This window comes from Oncorhynchus keta, chromosome 2 (genome assembly GCF_023373465.1).
Source record: "Oncorhynchus keta strain PuntledgeMale-10-30-2019 chromosome 2, Oket_V2, whole genome shotgun sequence".
Classification (NCBI taxonomy): Eukaryota; Metazoa; Chordata; class Actinopteri; order Salmoniformes; family Salmonidae; genus Oncorhynchus; species Oncorhynchus keta.
In genome coordinates this window covers 3,124,206-3,130,338 of record NC_068422.1, presented here as the reverse complement: position 1 = coordinate 3,130,338, position 6,133 = coordinate 3,124,206, and positions in this window count along the sequence as shown.

Here is a 6,133-nt window from a genome sequence, read left to right as displayed (position 1 = left end):
TTCGTTCCAGTCATTGGCAACAGAGAACTGGAAGGACAGGAGGCCAATGAGGTCTTGGCTTTGCTACGGGTGGGTGTTATGGTGACCAGTGAGCAGAGATAAGGTGGTGCTTTACCTAGCAGAGACTTATAGATGACCTAGAGCCAGTGGGTCTGGCGACGAATATAAAACGAGGGCCAGCCGACGAGAGCATACATGTCGCAGTGGTGAGTAGTATATGGGGCTTTGGTGACAAAGCAGATGGCACTGTGATAGACTGCATCCAGTTTGCTGAGTAGAGTGTTGGAAGCTATTTTGTAAATGACATCGCTGAAGTCGAGGATCGGTAGGATGGTCAGTTTTACGAGGGTATGTTTGACAGCGTGAGTGAAGGAGGCTTTGTTGCGAAATAGGAAGCTGATTCTAGATTTAATTTTGGATTAGAGATGTTTAATATGAGTCTGGAATGAGAGTTTATAGTCTAGGCAGGTACCTAGGTATTTGTAGTTGTCCACATATTCTAAATTAGAACCGTTCAGAGTAGTGATGCTAGTCGGGTGGGCGGGTGCGGGCAGCGATCGGTTGAAGAGCATGCATTTATTTTTACGAGCTTTAAGAGCAAATGGGTCTTCCAAAGGAACAATGAGATGAGACAAATAAAGTGTTTAGTTCAGCAGGAATAGTCGTAGCCAGGGATAGTGTTGGAAAAATGTGTGACATAAAGGGTCTCTGTGAAAATGACAGGGCATGTTCACATGCGAGCGATAAATTGCCACCTGCCGCCCATTGTGACTCGCTTGTAGGTGTGCTGGCAACATATGGCAGCACGTTCAATTGTGCATTAAGAATTCAGCATAGCAAGTTTGCATGAAGGTCTGGTTATTAAATGGGTAAATAGTTCAATAGTAATATGCTCTAAAATGCTCTGGTGACAATCAAACTTTGCTGCCCTGTTTCCAATTGCCCACATGGCTGGGAGAACATATTCAAGTAAGTGAATGCATTTCAAAAATGTAAATTAAAACAAAAAAAGTATTATTAGCTAACTAGCTACAGTGCAGGCTAACTCAAATGAGCTAACTAGTTGGCTTGCTATCTAGCCAACTTGACATACTGTATAGATAGCTAGCTAAGTTAAGTATCACCAGCTACCTAACTTTAAATTAGCTAGTTAGCTTGATGTATTTATCATTGTAAAAAACAAACTCCAAATGCATTTGTAGGTCACTAGCTAACAACCATGGAAGGGGGTGAAAGGATAGCAGCCCTAACTGTCAAAGTGAGAGAGTAAGCTATTCTGGATAGGGCAGGTACTTGTGTAGTTTCAGTCCCTAGAAGTGAGGACGGAGATGGTTAAGAGGAGCAGCACAGGGGAACCCAAGAGCAGACTCAGATGAGGAAACAGAGATGAATGAACCAAGGTATTTATTGTAACACAGGGAGATATGGAGTGCCGATCTGGGGAAGCTTGGATGAGTTGTAGGAAACCAGATGTGGAGGCTGAGGTTGGAGTGTGATGGGTTGGGACAGGGTAAACAGGTTCGGGGGGAATCCAATGGAGTGGTGGTGTGGTGAGTCCAGAACAGCGTAGCGAGATGTGAAACAGGAGCCAGAGTCAGGGCGGCAAAACTGCAGTGAGAGGATAAACAGAATCAAGCAGGGAAAAGGGTACAGCAGGGTAACAGGATCTTGAATAATAATAATGGCTAGAAGCATAAACTGACTGAGCAGAGATTACGATATGGCAGAGTGGAGGTGGCAGAATTGAGTATTTGTAGAGGTCTTGATAATGGAACGAGTTGCAGCTGGTAGGGATCTGCTCTGACTCCAGCACACCTGTCTCCAACCACACACAAACAGAAAGGGAGGGGAGATGGAGAGAGAGAGAGTGTGCTGGGGGAATGGCTGAGGGTCAAGCAGACACCGGTTGACCACTAGGGGGTGTGGCAGAGGCAGATGTGACAGAGATAATAGTAACATAAGTCTGTTTTTTGTGAGGTTTTCTGTCCTCAGATAGAGCTGTGAAAGCCTTTCTATAGATGAAGAGGTCCCAATGAAGAGCAGTGGCTCTCAGTCCTGGTCCTGGGGACTCAAAGGGGGTGCACATTTTTGTTTTTGCAAACGATTCACTCTTCATCAAGCCTCAAGTTGTATTTATGTATTCATTTGTGATGCTATCCTTGATATGATCCTGTTATTGTCACATGCTACACATGCACATGTGTGCACATGCATCTATCAATCCAATTTGATCATTATTTGTTATAAGGGATATTATACTTTAGTAATCCACAGTTACCTGGTGATGTGAAAGTCAAATAAGGACATTATCTTCCATATTGCTACAGATACCTTGTAACTGGAGATTTTTTCAAAATGATTTCCAACAGTTACCGTGTAGGGCACTGCAAGGTTGGGTGACCAGGGCCATCTGGGACTGCCTCCTGGAGGAATTCAGGCATGTGAAGGCTACCTGTGTCCTTCATATCTTGATGAGGATGGAGACGAGGACCAGGAGGGGATCTGTAGCTCCGGGCGTGTGCCAGAGGAGAAGTCTAGTGCTCTGTAGGATGTTTCAAGGATGGGGTCCAACAACGCAGTAAGACGCAATCTGAGTGTGGGAGATCTTCACCTCCTACTTCTTTGAAGGGGTTCTGTTCCCTAGCAACACCATAGACTACACTATGCACAACCATCCTTTTAAAGAGTCATTCACATTACAATAAGAGTATTCTTCCATTTACTTAGCTATATCAACTGCAGTTATTCAATTCAGTTTCTCTCCCTTTGACTTCTACTTCTCAGGCGAGGTTGCTGTTTAGGTAAGGGTGTAATGTCTGTACAAAAACAAAACAATCTATTTTAAGCCACCCATATTGAAAAAATGTAGAACAATTAGACACCCTGTAACCCACGCCGACAAACTCATGCATCAATCTGATTGATGGATTGTGTTGTGCAGTAAGCAGGTTCAGGTGTATAACTGTGGCTCCTTCCACCTTCAAAGAATAGGCAAGAGGGCCAACCATGGAGAATAGTAAGACACTTCATCATTTCTATAACTACGCTATATTGTTTGTCCTTGTGTGTCCGTTCATGTTTTTCAGCATAGAGTACTCTGCAGCCACTTAGTGTGGACACCAGGTGAGGACACACACACTGATTCCTGTTGAACACTCTTTAACTTCCTTATTTTCTCAATAAATCTCTCTCCTTCACTTCATCCCTCTCTCCCCTTCTCCCTAAATCCTCTAGGTTATATCAGCTGTGTTGGTGAACCCCTCCCGCATCTGAACTGGCTACATAGAGGGCACAGCATGATAAGAGGTGAGAGGTCACTTGGTCAGGTCAACAGGAAGTATTATTAAAGAGATGCTTTACTTTAAAATCGAGATGCAGTAGTCCCAGAGTTAATGATCCAAGGTCAGTTTTGTATTTCACCTCCTGATGATTATGACTGACAGTGTTAGAATAAAAAAACACACACACGGCTTTAACATGCTATCTCTCTCTCTCCATCTGTCTCTCGTCTGCAGGTATGTTTTGATGTGAGAGAGGATGCCAACCCCCAGTCCCATCATCGGCACCTCACCCCCTCTTAATAAGATAACCTTCAGGGCCGACTGGGGGCCCAAGGCTGATAAGGAGACACCTCTACAGACACTATTATGTAATTGTGATGAACTGAGAGAATATTAGGGTCGCACTGATTCATTAATCATATGCTGTCTTCCCTGCTTCTGTGTTCTTACCTCTTTCCCTTTGTCTTTTACACCTCTAGCCACCTCTTTCTTCCTCTGTTTTTATAATGTACAACAGATGTGCATTGAAGTAAAGATTGAACTTGTATTTATAATATAATATACAATTATAATATTTATAATGCATGTATTTATAACACTTGGATAATGAACTTCTTTCAATAAAGTGTTTCACAATTTGTACCGGTTGAAATTAAGTCTCTCATTTGATGAAATACTACACCTATCCTTTATTTATCAGATCAATGCAGATTGATAAGGAAATTAGCTATTGAGATGAAGCAGTTCTAGAGTATTTGAATAATGCATAGGAAGTGTGATGTACTTTAAATTCTATTTCTGTATATATGAATTACAAATCAGCCTTTAACTAGTTAAATACTGGGCTTTCTGCACATTAACACTAGAAGCTTATTACCTAAAATGGATCAATTGAAAGTGGAGGTTAACAGCTCCAATCCAGATGTGTTGGTCATTACTGTGATGTAGTTATGGAAGAGTGTTTTCAATACTGAAGTTAACCTTTCTGGTTAGAACCTTTTTCAGAAATACAGATCTTCCACAGGTGGGGGACTAGCAATATTTACCAAGGATCACCTTCAGTGCTCGGTTGTCTCCACCAAGTCTGTCCCCAAATAATTTGATTTGCTGGTTTTAAGTATTAAACTTTCAAATAGCTCTTTGTTGACTGTTGCTGGGCGCTATCGTCCTCCATCACCACCGGCCTGAAGCCTACCTGCCATAAGCTCTCTCCTGTCCCCTTACACTAAGTCTGAATTTGTCCTGCTATGTGACATAAACTGGGACATGCATAAACCACCTGACCAAGTCCTAAAGCAATGGGACTCCCTAAATCTTTCTCAGATTATTACTAATCCCACAAGGTATGATTCCAAACACCCAGAAAAGGCTACACTCCTCGATGTTATCCTCACAAATAATCCTGATAGGTACTGTATCAGTCTGGTGTAATGACCTTTGTGATCCCTGTTTTACAGCCTGTGTTCGTAATGGCTGCTCAGTGAACAACCTATCCTATTTTGTCATAGACGCTTGCTAAAACCTTTTAATGAGCAAGCCTTCCTTCATGAACTGGCCTCTGTAAAATGGTATGCAATCAGCTTGACCTCTGTCGAAGATGCTTGGACTTTCTTTTTTTATATTTTCAGTGGTATTGTTAACAAACACACTCCCATAAAGAAAATGAGAATTAAAAACAGGTTCAGCCCCTGGTTGGACAGTAATCTTGCAGAGTTACTCCACCTCAAGAACTGCATTTGGCTAAAGGCTCAGGAAACACGCATACTCAGGCCGACTGGCTCTCCTTCAGGCAAATGATAAATACTGCACTCAGGCTATCCGGAAAGGCCAAAGTTAGTTACTTTAAGGAGAAGTTCTCTCTCTGTGGGTTTAACCCCAAGAAGTTCTGGAAAATGGTTAAAGAACCTGGAGAATAAACCCTCCTCCTCACAGCTGCCCATGTCCCTTAAAGTTGCTGACAAGAAGCACATGGCTGAGCTCTTTAATCACCACTTCATTAAGTCAGGATTCCTATATGACTCAGCCATGCCTCCTTGCCCATCCAACTGTTCCTCATCTCGCACCCCTTCTAATGTGACTATCCCCGATGCTTCTCCCTCTTTTTCCACTGCTCTGCAACGTTTCTCCCTGCAGGCAGTCACTGAGTCCGAGGTGCTAAAGGAGCTCCTCAAACTTGACCCGCAAAAAACATCTGGGCCAGATGATCTTTAAGGTTGCTGCCCCTATCATCGCCAAGCCTATCTTCAACTTTTTTAACCTGTCTCTCCTTTCTGGGGAGGTTCCCATTGCTTGGAAGGCAGCCACAGTTCGTCCTTTATTTAAAGTGGGAGATCAAGCTGATTCTAACTGTTATAGACCGATTTCTATTTTTCCCTGTTTATCAAAAGTATTTGAAAAACTTGTCAATAATCAACTGACTGGCTTTCTTGATGTCTATAGTATTCTCTCTGATATGCAATCTGGTTTCCGCTCAGATTATGGATGTGTCACTGCAACCTTAAATGTCCTCAATGATGTCACCATCAACCCTTGATTCTAAGCAATGTTGTGCTGATATTTTTATTGACTTGGCCAAAGCTTTTGATACGGTAGACCATTCCATTCTTGTGGGCAGGTGTCACGACTTCCGCCGAAGTTGGTCCCACTCCTTGTTTGGGCGGCTTTCAGCGGTCGAAGTCGCCGACCTTCTAGCCATCGCTGATCGACTACTCACTTTTCAGTTTTGTCTTGTCTTCCATCACACCTGGTTCCAATTCCATCAATTACATGTTGTGTATTTAACCCTCTGTTCCCCCTCATGTCCTTGTCGGTAATTGTTTCTTGAAGTGCTTTTGCACGGTATGCTGGTATTT